We start from the raw sequence: 21837 nt of genomic DNA, 5'->3' as shown, positions 1-21837 counted from the left end.
ACCTAAGGTTTAGATTAGATTAGGGGAGAAAAGCTTTGGGGACTGTGGGTTGAGGTTTCTCTTGAGGCTACAGGAGAAGTCTGTTTTGGACTGTGGGTTGATGCATCTCCCATGAACACAGGAGAAATACTTGTAGGGGCTGTGGTTTGATTCACATAGGTGTAAAAGTCTTTTTGAGGCCTACAGTTGGGTCTTTCTTCTTATACCTTTCATGATTTGGTTCTTTTTTTGGATTTTAGGAAACTTTTTTCTTTGGGATTATTGTTTGACCTTTGCCTGTGAGTATGGTTTGACTGCATTTTCATGGGTGTCAGGAAAAGAGATAGCACAGGCTTTTTTGTTGTTGTTGAATACTAGGGATTTAATTTTCAAAGCATAACCTAACTTCACAGTTATGATTATTAATTGTCCTCTTTGAAAATTTACTAGGACAGAGTGCCTAAATATATACTCAAAATTTGACAAAACTGCTAAATAATAGGAGCTTAGAAAGCGTGTGTCAACAGGGGCAGATTTAGGGACTTAGCACTGATTTTCATCACTAGGCTCATATATCTAAGCACATGAATGACAGTCCTAAATTTATAAGCGTGACTTTTAAAGCTCCAACATTAAGATGAGTTTTCAGCTGAGAACTTGGACTCCTAAATTTGGCTGAATATGGTCCACAAATATAGGACCAAAGAAAACAGCAAAGGTGGCCACAAAGTCCTGAGATTCTTTGTTCTTCAAAATACAGACTTGACATGTACGTGTTTCGGCCCTGCGGCCTGCATCAGGAGTCTGAATGACAGTTTTGAACCTAATAGCCAAACCACTATGATCTTATCCTTGTTGTTACGTGACTCAGAAAATACCTCAGTTGTGGTGTACTTCATTACGCCTGAGTCCTCAGTTGTGGTGTACTTCATTACGCAGGAGTCCGTATCTAAAGAGAGAAGCGCGTGTGTAACCTTCTGACATGCACGTACTTCTCTCTTTAGATATGGACTTAGGCGTAATGAAGTACACCACAACGGAGGTATTTTCGGAGTCATGTAACAAAACCAAAAAAGAGAACTGCAGCAATGATGTACAAAGCACAAGGACTTTACTGGAATAAATAAATTGCAGTAAGCCCCCCCCAAAAAAAAGGGGGTCTTCTTTGTGAGAAGACAGGACCCGACACGGTCCGTGTTTCGAAGAACACGCCTTCCTCAGGGGTCCAGAATGTTCAGAAACACATATGAACGAGAACCATATGATGTTAAACCAATTGGCATAAAGTTCGATTGGAACAACAAGAAAAGGCATGGGGGATGTCTTTTCAACCAATAATAACGTCTTTATTTGAAACAAAAAGGTCCCAACAAGGATCCCAGTTTTGGCGTTTAGAAGACGCCTTTTTCAGGGGACACTTTCCTGAATACAAACTCAGGGTGAAAAAACTCGGCAACTGGAAGACCCGTTTGCAGGCAGTCTCCACTATTCTGAATAGATTGCCTGCAAACGGGTCTTCCCGTTGCTGAGTTTTTTGACCCTGCGTTTGTTTTCAGCAAAGTGTCCCCTGAAAAAGGCGTCTTCTAAACGCCAAAACTGGCATCCTTATTGGGACCTTTTTGTTTCAAATAAAGTCGTTATTATTGGTTGAAAAGACATCCCCCTTGCCTTTTCTTGTTGTTCAAATCAAACTTTATGCCTATTGGTTTAACATCATATGGTTCTCGTTCATATGTGTTTCTGAACCCCTAAGGAAGGCGTGTTCTTCCAAACACAGATGCTGTCGGGTTCCTCCTGTCTTCTCACAAAGGAGAATCTTTTTTTTTTTTTTTTGGCTTACTGCAATTTATTTATTCCAATAAAGTCCCTGTGCTTTGTACATCATTGCTGCAGTTCTCTTTTTTGATTTTGTCGATTGACTTTTTCTCTGCAGACTTGTTGGACCTAATAACCATACCATAGTGGTTTGGCTATTAGGTTCAAAACTGTCATTCAGACTCCTGATACAGGCTGCTGGGCTGAAACACGTACATGTCAAGTCTCTATTTTGAATCTGGCACTTTGTGGTGCCTTTGCTGCTTTCTTATGTTCTCCATTGTGAGAAGGGGTGACGGGACTAAATCGCGCGAGACAACGGCGCGCCGACAACTGAGCGCAAGGTTGACGGCGCATCGAAGAAAAGCACTATTTTAAAGGGCTCCGACGGGGGTGGGTGGGGGGGAACCCCCCCACTTTACTTAACAGACGCGCTGCCGTTGTGGGGGTTTTGGGGGGTTGTAACCCCCCACATTATACTTAAAACTGAACTTTTTCCCTACAAAACAGGCAAAAAGTTTGGTTTCAAGTATAATGAGGGGAGTTACAACCCCCCAAACCCCCCACAACGCCAGCGCGATGTCTGTTAAGTAAAATAGGGGGGGTTCCCCACCAACACCCCCCGTCGGAACCCTTTAAAATAGTGCTTTTCTTCGGCGCGCCGTCAACCTTGCGCTCAGTTGTCTGCGCTCAGTTGTCGGTGCGCTGTTGTCTCGCGCGATTTTGTCTATGAACCGTGAGAAGGTTATCTCTCCTGTTTTTGTCACAGCTCAAATTTAGGAGCCTATCTAGAAGCTTAAATTTAACAGCTCGGTGTTGTTTTTATTTTGTGGTTTTTTTTTTAATGTTTCCTGATAACTCCCATTAAAAGTGTTTTATGAAAAGTGGAAACCCTTCCCTTTGCTGTCCTCTCACCCCTGGTCACTCCACCCGGCACCGAGCTGATTCTAGTTTTATTTTTATTGGGTAAAATATTTCCGCTGAGAAATTTGGATTCAATTGTACAGAATGATTTACAAAAATTAGGCTGATGTCCATTTGGCAGAGCAAGTGGTGACCTAGGGTGTCAATTTTGGGGAGTAGCAAAGAGCAGCTACACTCAAGGCAAAACAACCTGTTTGGTAACCATTTACCTGAATAAGTAGCTTTTAGGAATTTGTCCTAATTTAATATATTACCACCCCCCTCCCTTGTATGAAGTTTTATTAGGGTTTTTTTTATCGTAGACTGCAGCGGTAAAAGCCCTGATGTTCATAGAATTCCTAGGGGCATCGGAGCTTTTACTGCCACAACCTATGATAAAAAGGGGGGAGATAATGTATCATATATGTGGGGCCTGATATTCATCAGGCAGTGATCGGCATTTTGCTGAATGCTGGCAGCTTTAAATCCAGAAATTCAATGCTGAGCCATGTCCAGGCATCAGCATTGAATTTCCAGGTTTCTGGAGCTGGCAAATGCATAAAGGAGGGGGAAGGGATTGGGACATACAATATTTTTCGCTCTATAAGACACACCTGACCATAAGATGCACCTAGCTATAGAGGAGGAAAAGCCAAGAAAAAAAAATAAATTCTGAACCAAATGGTGTACCCTGTCCCACCACCCTGTCCCCTTCTGGTGATCTAGTGGCAGGCTGGGACAGGGCATAGGACAGGTCTAGTGGCAAGCCGGGACAGGGCAGACAGGTAGGCAGGCCTAATGGCAGGCAGGCAGTCAAGCAGCAGGGCCCTCCCATGAGGCAGGCAGAAAGGACCCCCTCCCTGTTACCTTTTTTTATTCCCGGCGGCTGCCACCTGTCCTGATGTCTTCATGCAGCGGCAGAGCGGCGCAAAAGGCAGGCGCAAGCTTTCACATGCCTGCCTGGTCCTGCACCGCTCACTGAATGGCTGCTGTCAGTTCTCTCGGGACTCCCGAGAACTTTCAGCAGCCATTCAGTGAGCGGCATGGGACCAGGCAGGCACGCAGAAAGCTCGCACCTGCCTTGTGTGTTGCTCTGCCGCTGCCGGAAGACATCAGGACAGGAGGCAGCCGCCAGGATTTAAAAAATGTACCGGGGAGGGGAGGGGCAGCTGTATTCGCTCCATAAGATGCACCCTTATTTCCACCCAGTTTTTTTGGGGGAAAAAAGTGCGTCTTATGGAGCAAAAAATATGGTATATATCATCATTTTGTACTTTTACAGCCAAACTCAAAGCAGTTTATATACAGGTACTTCAAGCATTTCTCTATCTGTCCTGGTGGGCTCACAATCTATCTAATGTACCTGGGGCAGTAAAGTATTAACGCCTCTTTTACAAAGCTGTGCTATCGGCTGCCACTGCAATAACTACCCATAGGGATTTCAAGGGCTTTGGGGCTTATGTGATTTGCCCAGGGTCATAAGGAGCAGCATGAGGTTTGAACCCACAGCCTCAGGGTGCTGAGGCTATAGCTTTAACCACTACACCACACTCTCCTTACATAACTAGTTAAGGGTGATACTCAGTACTTAATCGGTTAAAGGTTACCGCATAAAGATAAGACAGCCTTTCGTGCAGTCCTGTTTATGCATTTAGCCTGTTTATGCATTTAGCAAGTGCTGACTTCGTCCCAGAACATCTGCACAAACTGGTTATTTTTAGCGGCACTAACCGGTTAAGTGCCACTGAAAATTAGGGGTTAGCTCCAAACAGACGATTTAACCAGCCAGGAGCCATTTCTGGCCATTTAAATCACTTTGACTCTCGACCCCATGATGTTTGTATATGTATGCATGAACAAAAGTTTTAATCTTGAAAAGTATTCAGCCATGGTGATGGCGAGTGTGTTTTAAAATGCTGACTGAGCATTCTCAATGGTAGTATACTGAGCACCTCTATCCAGGTAGCCCTTTTAGGATTAAGGGACATATTTGTCCCATAACTTTAAAATCCTATAAATTTTGATTGGGATAGTCTACAGTTCTAAATTTGATATGTACGGATTCCATATGATACTGCCTTTATGTAAACAAACTGGTTCCGACATTCATTCATTAGCGTCGTTGCCAGATTGACGAGAAGATTCACTTGCCACACTGTCCATAAGCCAGAAGTTTGATTTTTTTAAATAAAAATAATGATATTTCACAAAAAAAATCAATTTTTTGGCATCTGCAAGCCCTTTTTACCATAAAAATGTCGTCAAAACCACAAAAATTGGCCTACGATCCTTATGGTCCTGAAAGGGTTAAGAGACGGTGCTGAATATATGGGGGAAGAGCACTGCCAGCTGCAATAAGGACTGCGGCATTATTCAGCCTCTGTTGATATAGTGAAGCAGATTAGCTAAGGACAGCTTTTATTCGGACCTAAATTAAATTGCTTAGCCATATGGAGTTGTTAGGTGCCATCAACTCAAGTTCGAGTCCTAGTGACTTGATGACTTACAGAACTAAAAAGAAATCGGTTTTGTGCTAATCCGGTAAGGTCTTCCAGCGTCATCCCCATGGTTCTTTTCAACAAGTCCAGCCATCTGATCACCTGGTTCCTTCAGTTTTCCCAAACATGATGTCCTTCTCCAGTGATCTTTCTCTTCTGACGGTGTGACCAAAATAAGACAGTTGTAACTTATTTGTTTAATATTCTATACCGTTCTCCCCCAGGGAGCTCAGAACGGTTTACATGAATTTATTCAGGTACTCAAGAATTTTCCCTGTCTGTCCCGGTGGACTCACAGTCTATCTAATGTACCTGGGGCAATGGGGGAATTAAGTGACTTGCCCAGGGTCACAAGGAGCAGTGGGGGTTTGAACCCACAACCTCAGGGTGCTGAGGCTGTAGCCTTAACCACTGCACCACTGTAGAAATCATAATGTAGTAAAAGTGAGCCAAGCATAGGACAATCAAGCCATTGTGACATCACTGATGAGGTTGGCTCTCAGGCATTGGTGGAATGAGGCATTATGACATCACAATACAAGCTCTGGTTATCAGAGACAGAAGCTTTTCACACTATTTATTTATTCAGTTTTCAATACTGTTCTCCCAGGGGAGCTCAGAACAATTTATATGAATTTATTAAGGTACTCAAGCATTTTTCCCTGTCTGTCCCAGTGGACTCACAGTCTATCTAATGTACCTGGGGCAATGGGGGAATTAAGTGACTTGCCCAGGGTCACAAGGAGCAGTGTGGGTTTGAACCCACAACCCCAGGGTGCTGAGGCTGTAGCTTTAATAATAATAACTAATAACTTTATTTTTTATATACCGCCATACCGCAAACAGTTCTAAGTGGTTTACAAGGGAAAAGACCGTAAACAGACAGCGACATTACAGCGAACTTTCAAATTTACATTGGCTTATTAAGTTTAGTCAGGTTTATCTGGAAGTGTATTGAAAGTACATCAGGTTGAAGTGGGGTCAGAGAAATCTGTTGACTTTTTAAACGTTTGGTACGAGAGTGCGTTTGAGATGAAGTTGGTTAAACATATGTTCCATTTGCCTTCTTGGAATGATCGTGTTCTATCCAGGTATCTCTTGTAGGTGCAGCCCTTTTAGGGATGGAAAAGCAAACAAGTAGGTATTACATGTATTAGTTGTGCCTGGGAGTTTGAATTGGTGAGACAGATAGGATGAGGATGAACCTGCCTTGGTTTTGAAGCAAAGGCAAGCAAACTTAAAAATGACTCTTGCTTCCACAGGCAGCCAGTGTAGTTTTCTGTAATATGGGCTTACATGGTCTGATTTCTTGAGGCCATAAATGAGACGGACTGCAGCATCAGTTGTTTGATGGTTTTTTAAACCACTGCCACTAACCGGTGTCAGGTCAAAAGCGCGCCGGGACAAAGGCGCGCCCAGACAATTGAGCGCAGCGCGGAGGTGCACGCCGCTCAAAATTACTGTTTATAGGGCTCTGACGGGGGGCATGGGGGGGAACCCACCCACTTTACTTAATAGACATCGCGCCACATTGTGGGGGCGTTGTGGGGGGTGTGGGAAAAAGTTAAGTTTACAGTAAAATGTGGGGGGTTACAACCCCCCAAACCCACCATAATGCCGGCGCGATGTCTATTAAGTAAAGTGTGGGGGGTTCCCCAACAAAACCCCCCGTCGGAGCCCTAAAAACAGTAATTTTGAGCGGCGCGCGCCTCCACTATGTCACTGCTATGAGTAGCTGCTATGAGTAGCTATGTCACTGCTATGAGTAGCTGAGTGACATTCCATTCCCTGCCCCGGCACTCTAAGGGCAGTGCTTCTAGTGACATGCCACATGCATGCATAATTGTAAAGAAAACCAACACTTACCTGCATACGTCTCACTACCATAACCAGGCAACTGATTTAGGCTGGGCCCAAGAGCAAACGTAGGTGAGCCAAAAATGTAATTTCCCCTTCCAACTAAAGCAAACCCAATTTTAATTTCTGCTCCCTCCCCACTGGCACTCCTCAGGGTAAATGACAGAGCTGTGCAGCTCAAGATCTCCTCCCCACCAAAAGAATTGACCTGTTGGGTGGCCGCTGGCACTGTTCTAGAGCCACTGCCGCAAGCCACCCGCCTCTGTGCGTGAATGCTAAGTTTCGCACATGCGTGAAAATAGCATGTGTGAGGGAGGGTGTGGCCCGTGGCAAAGAATAGTGGCAACTCTGGGACAATGCTGGCTAGCTGCCCAACATGTCAGTTTCTTTGGTGGGGAGCGTGTCTTCGGCCGTCAGGGCTTGGGAACCCCCACCAGCCACTCTGAAAGAGATGAAATTGTGGACGTGCCTGAGTTCAAATTGAGTGGGGTCCCGGCCCACCCACGGCAACACCAGAAGCATAACTGCCAGCAACAATTGAGCGCCATGCTGTAAGGGGGTGTGTAAGTGGCCAAGGGGGGAATTCTATAAAATGTGCTCACAAATGGGTGGCATAAAGATTGGCACTAAGCGCCATTCTTCGCAGCGCCAATTCCTGCACCTAGCTTTGAATACTAGACTTACGTCTGCTGATACCTGGCGTAAATGCTGGCACCCAAGTTGGACACGCTTACCCAGTAACTTTTTGGAATGCTCCTGCCCTTCCTATGGCCACACCCTCTTTTGGAAATGCGCACTTTGGGAGTTAAGTGCCTTATAGGATAGTGCCAATTAACAATGTTAATGAATGCCAATTAACATCGGTAATTAGTTATTAGCACCCAATTATTGATGGTTAAGAGCTTGTTAACCAATTAATTTGCGTGCACATCTTGGCAGCACACCCAAATTTGTACATCATATTTAGAATCTAGGGCGATAGTGCATAAATACAAGGGCGAATTCATGATGATGGACATGGGAGGGGCAGGGCCGCCACTTCCAAATGCAGCTTACAGAATGTAGTAAGTTCTGTGCATCCTTGCCACATGTACACACCTGCAGTTGCACCAGGCCTATGGCTGGTGTAATAATGGGATGCATACATCTAAGGTGTGCTGATCACTGCTCCCTCTAAGCCAAACTCGTGGCCTGGGGGCCACATGCAGTCCGCCAGGCACTATTTTGCGGCCCGTGGTCTGTACTAGTGCTGTCCGTTCTTTGCAGTGTCCTCCAGCTTCCCCCCTAGCCTCCTGCTTTTACCTTCAGATAATTAGCACAGCCTGCAGAGAGGATTGCCGTCGTCCTCAGCAGCACATTCCCTCTGCAGCGATCCTGCCCCTGACATCAGAGGAGGGGTGGGACCGCGGCAGAGGGAACGTGGTGCGGAGGCCGATGGCAACCTGCAAGGAACGCTAAAGCACTGGCGATCCTCTCTGCAGGCTGAGGTAATTAGCTGAAACTAAGACTGGGAGGCCAGGGGGGAAGCTGGAGGATGCTGCAAAGAAGGAGGGAACATGCAGGTCTTTGGTGGGAGGGAGGGGAAGATTTCTAAACTATAAAGAGTTCTACCTCGTGCAAAATTGTCATTTCTTTAATAAGGCATTAACTCTTTTTTTCTGAGGCCCTCCAAGTACCTACAAATCCAAAATGTGGCCCTGCAAAGGGTTTGAGTTTGAGACCACTGCTCTAAGCTGAGTGGGAGTCCTCCAATTACATTGCTGCCAGTGGGGGTGGGGGGAGAAGTGATGCTTGAATATTTTGTTTTCAGTCATTAGAGACCCTGGAGTCCTGTAGAGCTTGTCTGTCCTTCATAATGCTGCCCGATTCTTCAATTCAGTTTGATTTGGTCTATTGAATTGATTTTTCAATTCAATTTACTTTTCCTGCCCAAAAAGGCGTTTTTTTCAAACAGCCTGGCAAGTTTATTTTTGTAGCTTCTTCACCCGCCTCACCCTCCTCCAACTCTGTCAATGCTGTGTTGTAAACAAAACAAGAAAGACTTTTCCTCTCTCTGTTAGGTCCTCGCTCAGGTTCACTGTCTAACACCAGCTCTGGCACGATACACATTTCAAATATGACATATTGTAATCACAAAAGGAAAAATAAAATTATTTTTTCTACCTTTTGTTGTCTGGTCATTTTATTATTGAAATCATGTTGACCCTAGGCTCTGGTTTCCATTTGTCTTCTGTTAACTCGCTCACCAGGGTCTCCTGCCCATTTGACGTTTTCTTCTTTCTCCGTGCTCTCACCATTCATCATCCATCTCTGTACCTATATCCAACATTTCTGTTTATTTCCCACTGCCTTTCTTGAAAGCTGCTCACTTTAATAATACTGTTGGAGAGCTTTTATTTAAAATATTCATTGTATTGTTTTCAAAAACTGTGTATGTATCTTGTGAACTGCTCTCTTTTTCTCTACCTCTCCCTGCCCTGTGCCCTGGGTCAAACTTCTCTATTCTCTTCCATGCAGCATCTCTCCTTCCTTCCCTCCATTATCATGTGCAGCATTTCTTTCTCTTTCCCCATGCAACATCTCTCCCTGCCCTTCACCCTATGTCCAACATTTCTCTCTCTCTCTCTTCTCCATGCATGTCTCCCTCCCCTCCACCATATGCAAGATTTCTCCCTCTCACCCCTTTCTACCTCTTTGATACATTTATCCCTTCATCTCTTCCATCCCATGTCCAACAATCCTTCCTTTTTCCTCTCTCCCCCATGTGCAGCAGCTTTTCATTTCTCCTATCCCCCTGTACAGCAGCTTTCCATCCATCCATCCCTCCCATCCTCCTGAGCAGCAGCTTTCCATCCATCTCTCCCTCCCATCCTCCTGAGCAGCAGCCTTCCATCCCTCCTATCTCCCTATGCAGTATTTTCTGATCGACACCCCCTCCCCCCCCCGTAAGACCTCAACTTTCAGGCCTCCTAAAACAGCAGCAGTGAACAGGCTGCTTGCGGCCTGCCCGCCAGGGCTTTCCTCTGCCACGTCATCAGTGAAGCGGCAGAAGAAAGGTCCCAGTGGGGCAGGCCAAGAGAAGCCTGTTCAGAGCGATGCCTCTGCCTGCCAGACACTGCCGTTGCTATTACCTTTAGGAGGGCTGGAGGTATTGTCAGGAATCACTGATTTTTCCAGCAAACAAATCAATTCACCAAAGTGAATCGAGCAGCACTAGTCACTCACTATTGAAAACAAGATAGTGAAACAGCACCCCCCACTGGCAAGACTGTAGGTGGAGGACTCCCACTCAGCTTAGAGGGAATAGTGGTTCTGAATGGAATCTGGGCTCCCAGATGCTGTTATAGAATAAGCTCGCACTACTTAGCCACTGTTCCCTCTAAGCCAGGGGTGTCCAATGTCGGTCCTCGAGGGCCGCAATCCAGTCGGGTTTTCAGGATTTCCCCAATGAATATGCATTGAAAGCAGTGCATGCAAATAGATCTCATGCATATTCATTGGGGAAATCCTAAAAACCCGACTGGATTGCGGCCCTCGAGGACCGACATTGGACACCCCTGCTCTAAGCTGAGGGAGTCCTCCACCTATAATCCTGCCAGTAGAGGACACTGTTTCACTATCACATTTTCAATAGTGAGAGACAGGTAAACTCTGCAGGACTCCAGGGAACCTGCCTGCCCCTAGTGATGAAAGACACAATACTGATGTACTACCCCCCCTACTAGCAGCAATCTAGTTGGAGGAGTCCTACTCAACTTAGAGGGAACAGTGCACTCAACATTGGGGTATCTGAAAGGAGTCACCCACTTATTGAGCTGCTACCTATTCAGCAGTGGTGTACGGTACATAATTTGGCTGCCACCCAGGGTGGAGAACCCCTCTTCCAGCTGCACCCCCCCCCCCCAAAGCAGTAAGGGGGTGCATAAGGCAATAGCACAACATTAGTCTATATGTTTGCAACTGTCAGCTCTGCCAGTCCCTTGTCCTGGAACAGGAAATTGATATCAGAGAGGGCGGAAACTGGCAGATTCAACAGCCATATGCTGGTAAACTACAGCTTCGTGACTGCTCGATGCACCCCCTTACTGCCTACTAGGCCGGATTTTGAAAAGCTTCCCAACAAAATCATGTCGGGAAGGGGTATCCATGCATGAGCGGAAGCAACGAGGTGACCTTATGAGCATGCGTGACGTCAATGCGTCATGTCCGTGCAGGCATTGATGCAGTCTGGGGGCGGAGCTAGGGGGTGGAACAGAGCGTGACAGAGGCAGAACTGAGCGGTCCAGATGGCGTGGCCATGGGTCCGGATTTTCCCAAAGGAAAATCTGGTAACCCTACTGCCTACACAAGGGGCAGACCACACCCATTGCCACACCTTTGCTATGCCACTACTATTCAGAGCATTTGCAGAAAGTTTAAGCTACACTGACCACATAGCGCCACTGAAAATTCATGTATAAGGGATTTATATGTTTAGTGAATGTCCCTAAACTTATAAGTCCTTTGGAATAGGGACCTCATTAATTCCAATTTTGCATTTTTTACAGGATTGTTTTGAAAGAGGTGGTGTTGGAGTGATCAGAACTGCTCAGTTTAATTATCTAAATCTCAGAGTGTTGGGGAGGGGAAGAGGCTGAAAACTACTTTAGAGGGGCAATGAGCTGAAGGTTCATGAAGGGTGCCTAATACCCCTGCACTATCTAAGGCAGATAGATTTACTCACTGAAAATTTGCATGATGGCTTTTCTATCCTTCCGCCTACGTGCTTTTGCTTAAATAAGTCTTATCAGTTTGGGTCTGAAAACATGGCTAAGGAGCTGAAACTCTGGTAGAGACTCCAACTCTTTCTCCAATCTTGTGATATGACGAAGGCCCTGTAGCAGCATGTTTGCTGGATTCACCTATCTTTATTTTGCAGTTCACTTAATCAATGGGACCGAGAAGAAGCTAATACATATCCCAGTAACGTGGTACAGTGCTAGAGAAGAGATGGAAACATAGAAACATAGAAAGATGACGGCAGAAAAGGGCTACAGCCCATCAATTCTGCCCACTCTACTGACCCACCCCATTAAGTCTGAGTGCTAATGACCTAGTTCCTTAACTCGACCCTCGTAGGGATCCCACGTGGATGTCCCATTTATTTTTAAAGTCGAGCACGCTGGTGGCCTTGATCACCTGCACCGGAAGTTTGTTCCAGTGATCTACCACCCTTTCTGTGAAGAAATACTTCCTGGTGTCACCACTAAATTTCCCTCCTCTTGAGTTTGAGCGGGTGCCCCCTTGTCACCGAGGGTCCTTTGGGAAAGAATATGTCGTTTTCCACCTCGACACGACCTGTGACGTACTTGAATGTCTCAATCATGTCACCCCTTTCCCTGCGCTCCTATAGAGTATAGAGCTGCAGTTTGCCCAGTCTTTCTTCGTATGAGAGACCCTTGAGTCCGGAGACCATCCTAGTGGCCATCCGCTGGACCGACTCAGCTCGAAGCACATCTTTCCGGTAATGTGGCCTCCAGAATTGCACACAGTATTCCAGATGAGGTCTCACCATGGTTCTGTAGAGTGGCATTATGACTTCAGGTTTGCGGCTGACGAAGCTTCTATTGATACATCCCATCATTTGCCTTGCCTTGGATGAGGCCTTCTCTACTTGTTTGGCAGCCTTTATGTCTGCACTGATGATTACTCCCAAGTCCCGTTCCTCTGAAGTCCTAGCTAGTGTTTCTCCATTCAAGGTGTATGTTCTGCATGGATTTCCACTGCCGAGATGCATGACCTTACATTTCTTAGCGTTGAAGCCCAGCTGCCATGTCGAGGACCAGTTTTCCAACGTGATCAGATCCTGCGTCATACTATCCTTGAGATTGCTTTCACTTACTATATTACACAGTTTGGTGTCGTCGGCGAACAGTGCTACTTTACCCTGAAGCCCCCGGGTCAAGTCCCTTATGAATATGTTGAAAAGGTTTGGTGCCAGGACTGAGCCCTGCGGCACTCCGCTAGTTACCTCCGATGTCTCAGAGAAGGTGCCGTTGACCACCACCCTCTGAAGCCTTCCACTCAGCCAATCATTGACCCATGATTGGCTGAGTGGAAGGCTTCAGAGGGTGGTGGTCAACGGCACCCTCTCTGAGACATCGGAGGTGACTAGCGGAGTGCCGCAGGGCTCAGTCCTGGGACCATCCCTTTTCAACATATTCATAAGGGACTTGACCCAGGGGCTTCAGGGTAAAGTAGCACTGTTCGCCGACGCCGCCAAACTGTGTAATATAGTAAGTGAAAGCAATCTCAAGGATAGTATGACGCAGGATCTGATCACGTTGGAAAACTGGTCCTCGACATGGCAGCTGGGCTTCAACGCTAAGATGGAGGGGGTAAGGGATTTTCTCTCTCTGCTGCTCTGATTCTCTGCAGCTGACCTTTGGTTATCTTTGCTAACCCACTGCAGAATACTAATCTAATCTTTGGTTTATATACCGGTCATCTCCCAGTGGAGGTCGACTTGGTTCGCATATAATTAAGACTAGAGTACATAGCAGAAAACATAAGAGAAGGAAAAACTAATTAAAAACTAAAGTACATAAGAAAAGCATAAGAAAAATAGCTATAATATTATCATTTTGTTGAGGCTATAGTTAAACCATTAAAAAATTGCGAGAACAACAAAGTTTTCAGGAATTTACGAAATAATTACAGCTGGTCTAAAAGCCTAATGGAGTCAGGAAGTTCATTCCAGATCTCTACAAACTTGAAAACAAAAGATCGACTGAGCTTCCCAGCAGATTTAATTCCCTTAAAGGAAGGGAAGGCTAACATATCTTTGTGTGTTTCTCAAATGGCAAAGTCTAAGGGGACAAAAGGATCAAATATTCCATAGAGAAGCTTGAAGATTATGCATGCGCATTTAAACTGGATCCTAAAGCAAACTGGGAGCCAGTAAAGCTTTATCAACAAAGGGGAAACATGATCATACTTTCGTTTCCCAAAAATGAGCTTAGCTGCAGTATTCTGTATTAACTGAAGTCGTTTTAGACTGCTCTGCTTAATGCCCAGATAAACTGAGCTACAATAATCTAGCTGAGAAAGCACAGTGGATTGTACCAACACTGAGAAATGTTCTTGATGGAATAGTGATCAGAACCTTCTAGAGGCAGTGAGGCCCCCCTTCTCCCCCCTGTCTTTGTTGCCTCACTGTCTTGGTTCCTGGACTGCTGACTAATATTTCAGTCATCCTCCTGCCCCACCAAGCCTCTGTGCGGCTGCTCTCTTAAAGAGCAGAGACTGAGAGGCTGAGCCCCCGCCTTCGAGGAGTGCTCACTACATCCCTCCACTTTGTGGCTTGGCTCTCTCATGAGCCAGACTCTTGCACTGACTGGACAGACAGAGGAATGTGACAACAGGAAAGAGAAAATGTGACTTTTAACAGCTTTGCCCTGGTGTTTAGACAGACTAGTGGAATTAAAGCTCATTTATTTATCATTTCTATAGCACTGAAAGGCCTACGCTGTGCTGTACATTCAACATATAATAGTCAGACCCTGCTCAGAAGAGCTAACAATCTAATTGGACACATTTCACAGTGCTCAGCTCCTAGTAAGTGATGCACATGCTAAGGATTGCCGAGCAGCTGGTTGATTCTCCTTCAGAGAGACTGCCTGTAGCACAATGGCTGGGAAAATGTTGCCGGATTCTTCTCAATGAATACTCATTGTTCCTCTAGTCTAGTGAGCCCTCTGTCTCCAGGTGTGATGGTTTCTGCTCTAACCAGGAAGCCAACGGAGTGAATTGCCACTGTAAGAACTCTGAGTATGAATTATCTTAATACCAGACTTGCTGCAGAGTTGCCAGGTTACACAGTTTACACCAGTAGTTTATTTATTGGGATTCGTTAACCAGCTTTGTCATGAAGAGATTCACCCAAAGCAGTTTACAATCTAATTGTGGTACCAGGGGCAATGGGAGGGATTAAGGCCAGAATTCTCAAAAAAAGTGTTAAAAAGCAACACAGCCGTTTTGATAACGAATTGAAAAAAGTGAGACATTTTCAAAAAATCACGCATGCAGATGAGGTCGGCGGATAGCAGCGAAGAATCGCTAAATTTGCATGTGCCCATCGCTGGCAATGGCGATGGGCACATGTGCAATAAAACCCACGTTAATCCTCCCTCCTAAAACACAACAACAGTGGGAGAAATGCCCACTCTCCCCACTGCCAAGACATGCCTGCTGCCGCTCAGCCGTGTGCACCCGCTGCAGCGGGAGGGATGCCTGCTCTCCCCGCTGCCAAGACACCTTCCGCCACTCATCTGCATGCACCGCCCATAGCGGGAGAGATGCCCATGCTCCCTGCTGCCAAGTGACCTTCCCCCCACCTAAGACGCCCCCTTCCCCGCCTCTGACGCCCCCTCTACTATACCTCAACATAGATGCATGGAGGGCGTGAACTCCCTCCTCCCATCTGGCCTGCCTGCGTCGTCTAAAATGGAACATCCCCTCCTGGTGCATCTAGGGATGCACTGGGGATAGGCCTGAGGCTCTGATTGGCCCAAGTTGTATAAAATCTCTCTCTGGTGAATTTCAAGAATCCAACTTCTACAATATGAGAAGATAAAGACTTATCTGACCCTTTTCCCAAGAGCGCCACTTTGCTGTACTAACGCAATGCTTATACTGTCCCAGCTGGATTACTGCAATTCCCTCTATGCGGGTCTAAACTCTACTCTCCTGAACAAACTACAGATAATACAAAACACAGTGATCAGACTGATATTCAAACTAAAAAAAAATTTGACTCTATCTCATCTTACTATAGTATAAAAACTTACACTGGCTTCCCATCAAAACTTGTATCGCCTTCAAACTATCATGTATCATGTTCCAGATTCTATATGAAAAACTGCAGAACCACTCAAACTTATTCGTCAATTCCTGGTCACCATCAACCAGAAAACTGGAGTCACTTCAACTACACTTCTCCCTCGGTATTTGCAGGGGTTAGGTGCAGAGCTGGACCGCGAAGTGTGAAAAATTGCGAATAACTTCTCGGCCAGCTCTGACCCACTCCTGCATCCCCGGAACCTTACCTGGTGGTCTAGCGGTGAAGCGGGGCAGGAGCGATCTTCCTGTGCTCTTGCCCCGTGCAGAGCCGTCATCAGAATGGCTTCCGTGAGTTCCCGTTGTAGTCTCAAGACCTGGCACTTTGTCCGGGTTTTGAAAGGCTTTGAAGAAATCTGTGTCGTGCAGGAGGGCATCCGCGCATCCTTGTACTCGGATGCCACGTGATGATGTCACACATGCGTGTGCATGATGTCATCGTGTGACATCCGTGCATGTGCAGATGTCCTGCCTGACAAGAGCAGGCAGCAGGGGTGGGGCTGGGGCAGGGCTAGGGCGGGATTGGGGGTGGGGGTGGGGCATTACAGGGCAGGGATGGGTGGAACTGGGCAGGCCTGGAGGGGGGCTCTAGGGGGGTCTGGATTTTCTGTTTGGAAAATCTGGCAACCCTAACCATTGGCATTATACCCGGGAAATTCAATGCCAGGCCAGTAGTAGTAGCAGTATTCTCGAAAATCCTTATAATTACTGTGATAACTGTGGTATTGCCGCAGTAACCTTTCCCGTGTCACTCTCTACTGACTAGGATGAGACCCTCTGGTTTATACCAGTTTTGGATTTCCTGGTGCATAGACCAGCAGCACTGATTTCAATGGTCTGAATCAGGGACTCACAAAAAAGGTTAATCAAAAAAGCAAAAAGTCATCAAAATAAATGACCTGCATATTTAAATCAACATGAAGGAAAAAGATCTGAGTTGCCACTCCTGCGGATTATATTGTTATAGCCCACATATGGAATTGTGGCGTGGTTTTCTTTCATCGATCTAAAAAACCTTCATGATGAATATGTGACTTAATTCGTCATAAATTTAAATACATCACTTCACTACTCTTTATAATTTAAAGTGACTATCCTATATTTTTATAGGTTTTTTTTTAATATTTTTGGTTAATCTTCTTCTCTATCTCTCATTTGGCTGAATCACGGACTACCACCCTGCTTTAGGATGCAAATTCAAAATCAGGACTGGTCAAAAAGCCTCCATCCTACAACTGGGCAATTTGGCATAAGAACATAAGCAATGCCTCCGCTGGGTCAGACCTGAGGTCTATCAGTCCATCAGCCAGCTCATGCGGCGGCCCAAACAGGTCCAGGATTTGTGCAGTAATCCTCTATCTACACCCCTCTATCCCCTTTTCCAGCAGGAAATTGTCCAATCCTTTCTTGAACCCCAGTACCGTACTCTGCCCTATTACATCCTCTGGAAGCGCATTCCAGGTGTCCACCACACGTTGGGTAAAGAAGAACTTCCTAGCATTCATTTTGAATCTGTCCCCTTTCAACTTTTCCGAATGCCCTCTTGTTCTTTTATTTTTTGAAAGTTTGAAGAATCTGTCCCTCTCTACTTTCTCTATGCCCTTCGTGATTTTGTAGGTCTCTATCATATCCCCTCTGAGTCTCCTCTTCTCCAGGGAAAAGAGACCCAGTTTCTCCAATCTCTCAGTGTATGAAAGGTTTTCCATCCCTTTTATCAGACGTATTGCTCTCCTCTGAGCCTTCTTGAGTAACGCCATATCCTTCTTAAGGTACGGCGATCAATATTGGACGCAGTACTCCAGATGCGGAAGCACCATCGCCCGATACAACGGCAGGATGACTTCTTTCGTTCTGGTTGTAAGTGGCAAGGAGGGAGTCCAAAGACTGTTACAGCTTGGGTTCCATTTATTCAGGACAGGCTGAGCCAGTCCTGGACTTAATGCGTTTGTGTTCCTGCTTTTCATAGAGAAATCACAATTCCAAGGGCAGCAGCGAGGTAATTCCAGGCCTGGATCAACTGGCCCTGGGTAAACAGAGCTGGTTGGCAACTTTGGTTAAATTAGAACAGGGCTGTCCATCCTTGGCCCTCGCCCGGTCAGGTTTTCTGTATGAAATATGTAAACCACTTAACTGTATGCAGTTAGGTATGAAAATGATAGTATTTTATACTATACTTCAGTTACACATGTAACTGCCTAACACCCTGGTCCATTCACGCCCCTCCCTTGAAGTTGCACACTATAAAATTTGAGCACACAACTTGCAGCGACTAAAGTCAGTTACGTGCATAACTGTTAATTGGTGCCAATTAGAACCAAGTATGGCCTGTAAAAGTCAATAATTGGCTGTTGATGGCAGTTATTGAATTACGTTATGCACGTAACTGACCTTGTTCTGTAAATTACGTGCATAGCTTTGTGCGCTAGTCAGAAATTTGAGTGCAGAAGTTTGTAGAATTAGGGAATAAATGTTCTCTAATACTTAGGCCCTATGTCTTAACCAAGTTGCAATTTCTTAGAAAAGCAGGACCATAGGGTAAAACCAGGACTAGATCCAAGGCTGGCGTTAGGGAGGTAAACAGGGCAGCAGCCCTGGGCTCCACACAGCTCCAAGGATGTCCTTCCCTTCTCCCACTCCCCTGCCCCCTTTTTTTTAAAATTCTTTATTCATTTTAAAACTGACAAACAAGTGATTAATATTAAAACATTACATTACTAATAAAATATACAGCACTTGACATTCTTATACATATAATCCATTACAGTAGAAATTATAATTTTTCACCCCAAGCCCTGCTCATTGGCACTGAGAGCCGTTGAGAGTCCAAGGGTTAGGACCTTGTACTAGAGGTGTCTGTCTTGGCTTTAGAAGTGACGATGCCTCCTGTGGGCTGGGTGCATGGGCACGTGAGTGTATGCATCATGTAAATCCAGGGATACTAGCCAATACTCAGGCTGTAACAGGGCCAAGACTGTATCCAGAGAGTGCATCTGGAATCGTTCCTTGTGTATGCACCTGTTGAGCTTGCAGAGATCCAGGATCGAGCGTTGTCCTTGTCCATGGGGACGTGGGGGTTCCTGGAGTAAAAACCCCTTGGTGATCTCCTCTGTTCGTCACCGCCTCTATTGATTCTGACGAAGCAGGTCCACTCCTTGCTGCAGGAAAATTGGGTCGCCAGATGGAGGGTGCCCCGCCCACTCTGGGGGGGCGGGAGTGGAGACGAATTTGGAATCCCTGCTTGGTGATGCTGAGGGCTCACTGATCGATGGTGATCCTGGGCCAAGCCTTCACAGACAATCTGATCCTGCTGGGCCGGAGGGTGGTCAAGGTTCTGTTTTTGTTTTGGGGAGAGGACTGCCCTTGGATGTTCCTGCCCCTCGGGCGGTGCTTGTTTGCATAGCAGTTATGTTACTGTTGCGAGCGCTGGGGCACAGACTGCTGCCAGTGTGGACTGGCTCGGTGGTGACCTGGAGTCCCTGTTTTATTTTATTTATTTATTTTCTCTCAATGGCCTCCTGATAAAGCCGCATCTGGAACTGGAGCGCAGCAATTCGTGCGCTCAGTATTGTGCCCTCGAAGGTCTTTTTCTCCGTGGAGTCCAGGGTTTTTTAGGTCCTTCCCTGACGGGGCATTGGAAGGGGGGTCGTGCTGCCCTGTTTCTCATAAGCGCCAAGGCTACCGCAATTTCCATGTATGGCTGCTGCGAGTTGTCGAATCCCCGGGCCGGAAAGATCTGGTACTTCAGTCCCAGTCTCCTTGATGTTGGTTGCCCTTAACAGGGAGTCTGCCAAATCTCATCTCTGCAGTCCAGGAGGTTCTTGTGGACTGGAATCGCCACCGCCTGCCTAAAGTAGTTCGGGCATTGTAGTACTCTGTCTTGGGTACTGGTAGTTCAGGCATTGTAGTACTCTGTCTTGGGTACTGGTGGTTCACCCACGTGGATCTTGAGAAAGGCTGTGAGTTTCTGGAGGAACTTGGGGTGAGTCCTCGTTTGTGGGTTTGGTTTTTTTTTTTGTTATTTAGGGTATTGGGGGGAGTGTTGCCTGCTGAGAGAGGAGTTGGGTCAGCAGGAGGATTAACTGTTGCTGCTGGTCCCACCCCTGGTGGTTCGCAGGTTCATGTGCTGCTCCACTTGACTGGTTGGGTGGCTCCATGTACCCCACCGACATTCTCTGTCCTTCTTGAGAGGGGGGGAGAGCCTGCAGAGAGGGGGTAGGATGCACCCCTTCATCTGTGCCAGTGCTCCTGGCTGCGTTTCCCACTGTGCCTGGAGGCAGAGAAAGAGGAGTAATGATGCCTCCTGTGTGGGCTTCTCCTGCTGTACTGCCTATTGTATATTAAACTGTACAGCGCTGCATATGCCTTTCAGTGCTATAGAAATCATAAATAGTAGCAGAGTCCCTCCTGCTGGCTGTGAGCTGTGGAAAAGTGCAGTGAACAGCTCTTTAGGCTGAGGAGTTTCAAACCCCCACCTTTGGGGAGGCATGGTCTGACATGCCGCATCACTGATGACATCAGCACCATTCCTTGTGAAGAGTTCTCTGAGACTGCCCCTGTTGCCAGGGAGGAAGGAAAAACCTGTGTTGCAATTGGTTGCCAGCGGTTTCCATCATGGCTGGTTGCTGAGACCCTGCCCAGTCTGAGCTCAAGGCTAATGTGAAAGGCAGACTCCTGGTTCCCGACATGAGGGAGGGGGGAGGGTGGGAGAGGTCTGAACTGCAGACTCTGCAGGACCCCAAGAGGGAAAAAAGCATCAAATTTATTTATTTATTTATTTATTTTCAGAATGTGGGGAGATTGCAGGGAGGAGGGACACCCACTCCCTGTACAAGACATGGGGCAGCATGTCTCCTGCCGGTGGGAGAGGTCTGCAGGTCCCCCCGAGGGAGTTTCTTTCTCCTTAAGTTCAGATTGGGAGGAGGGTGGGGCAGAGCCCTCGAGGCTGCAAAAGATTATCAGAGGTTTTCCCAAAAACAAGCAGATAGGACTTATCTTTGGGGCTGGAGGGGGAACCCCGATCGGCTGTCTGCAGAGGCTGTCTGTACGCGGCAGCATGCAGGGACTCCAGGGGAGATCTCTCAGTCTGGAGGGCGAAAACCCCGATCTGCTGTCTGCAGAGGCTGGCTTTACGCAGCAGCATGCAGGGGTTCCGGGGGAGATCTCTCAGTCTGGAGGGCGAAAACTCCGATCTGCTGTCTGAAGAGGCTGGCTTTACGCAGCAGCATGCAGGGACTCCGGGGGAGATCTCTCAGTCTGGAGGGCGAAAAACCCCGATCTGCTGTCTGCAGAGGCTGGCTTTACGCGGCAGCATGCAGAGACTCCAGGAGAGATTTCTCTGCCGGGCCAAGTGCAGGCGGGGGGATTAGCTGAGCCAGGGCATCCAGGAGGCTCCTTGCCACTGTAGCTTGTGGATCCCCCGTTGCTGCATTCCGATGAGGATGGCTGCTGGAGGAAGATTCTCGGGCCTCACTTCTCTTCATGAAGTCTCTCAGTGTCCTCTTCCTTAGCTTGCATGCACATGGAGACATGTGCGCACAATGCAAGCAACACGGAAACCTCGTGCGCCGGATCCAATCAGTGGGCGCACAATTCATGAGGATCCAGTGCATTCATCCTTCTCCTGCATCCCAGTCATTTCTTTAGATGATTCAGGCATCTTCAAGGTGATGAGTAGAAAGTTGTAATGGAGAGCTGTAGAAAATCCGACCGATGGGAACGGGCGGAAACTAAAGACTGGGGATTAGGGGGAAGCAGGGGGAAATGGGTAGGGCTCGGGCATGCCCAGTGGGGCCCGGGCACTGCACGTGCTCAGAGAAAAAAATATATATATATCTGTGAGCTATTGGAGAGCTTATCCGCAAATTGGGAGTTGTTGGGACAACACCCATATGTGGCTGACTCATCCTGC

General features: G+C 46.8%; 1 protein-coding gene across 1 annotated transcript in view; it reads left to right on the top strand.

The window, feature by feature from the left end:
• Positions 1 to 21837, top strand: part of PLAT (plasminogen activator, tissue type) — an 82302-nt gene that overhangs the window by 929 nt on the left and 59536 nt on the right.

The sequence above is a fragment of the Geotrypetes seraphini genome, chromosome 6 (genome assembly GCF_902459505.1).
Source record: "Geotrypetes seraphini chromosome 6, aGeoSer1.1, whole genome shotgun sequence".
Lineage (NCBI taxonomy): Eukaryota > Metazoa > Chordata > Amphibia > Gymnophiona > Dermophiidae > Geotrypetes > Geotrypetes seraphini.
This window is presented reverse-complemented; position numbering and strand designations above follow the sequence as displayed.